Source organism: Corapipo altera, unplaced genomic scaffold (assembly GCF_003945725.1).
Source record: "Corapipo altera isolate COAL_440 unplaced genomic scaffold, ASM394572v1 60370, whole genome shotgun sequence".
NCBI classification, from domain to species: Eukaryota; Metazoa; Chordata; class Aves; order Passeriformes; family Pipridae; genus Corapipo; species Corapipo altera.
The window spans coordinates 3,183-4,199 of record NW_020886260.1 but is presented as its reverse complement, the minus strand read 5'-3'; the positions used below and the strand labels follow the sequence as shown (position 1 = coordinate 4,199).

The 1,017-nt window shown below is 60.9% G+C and overlaps 1 protein-coding gene across 1 annotated transcript in view; it reads right to left on the bottom strand.

Moving 5' to 3' along the window:
* Positions 1-1,017, bottom strand: part of LOC113941100 (DDB1- and CUL4-associated factor 8-like) — a 3,624-nt gene that overhangs the window by 1,686 nt on the left and 921 nt on the right. The window lies entirely within an intron of this gene.

Sequence of the window (1,017 nt, the reverse complement as noted above, 5' to 3'; positions counted from 1 at the left end):
CAAGATCTTCCAGGAATCATCCTAAATTCTCCTGGGAATTGTCCTGGGAGTTATTCCAAGACTTCCTGGGAATCATCCCAAGCACTCCCAGGAATCATCCTAAATTCTCCTGGGAATTGTCCTGGGAGTTCTCCTGGGAATTATCCTCCCCCGCTCCCACAGCCCCATTCCCAAACATCCCCTGGATCAGCCAAGACCCTCCCGGGATCCCCCCCATCCCACAGCCAACAATTCCCAGAGCCCACCCGAGCCTTGGGAGCGGCTCCCAAACCTCCTCCCACGGGATCCCGGGATCGGCCGGGCCGGGAATGAGCTCTGGGATCATCCAGGATCATCCGGGATCAGGGACACCCCCCTGGCCCCCCCAGTGGATCCCAGTCCAGGCTCTTCCCAAACCCCCCTGGAGCCCCTGCCAGTGCCCACCCCCCCTTTCCAGGGGGAAATTCCTCCTGATTCCCAACCTGCCCCTCCCCTGGCACAGCTCCAGGTGTTCCCTCTCCTCCTGGTTTTCCCTGAGCCCCCTCCCAGCTCCAACCTCCTGCCAGGGAATTCCAGAGGGAGAAGGTGCCCCCTGAGCCTCCTTTGCTCCGGGATGAGCCCCCCCAGATCCCTCAGGAGTTCTCCAGACCCTTCTCCTGCTGCTCCAAACCCTTCCCGGGCCTCGCTGCCCTTCCCTGGACACCCCAACGTCCTCCCCATCCCATTCCATGGGATCCCCACATTCCCACCTGGAAGATGCTCCTCAGCACCCTCCCCATTCCCATTCCTGTAGGATCTCATGATTCCCACCTGGAAGATGCTGCTCTGGTGCCCTCAGCACCCTCCCCACCCCTGTTCCCACGGGATTCTGCAATTCCCCCCATTCCCACCTGGAAAATGCTGCTCTCGTGCCCTCAGCACCCTCCTTGTGCCCATTCCCACACCCATTCCCGTTCTATCCCCCCATTCCCACCTGGAAGATGCTGCTCTTGTGCCCTCAGCACCCTCCCCATCCCTGTTCCCATGGGATCCTGCAAT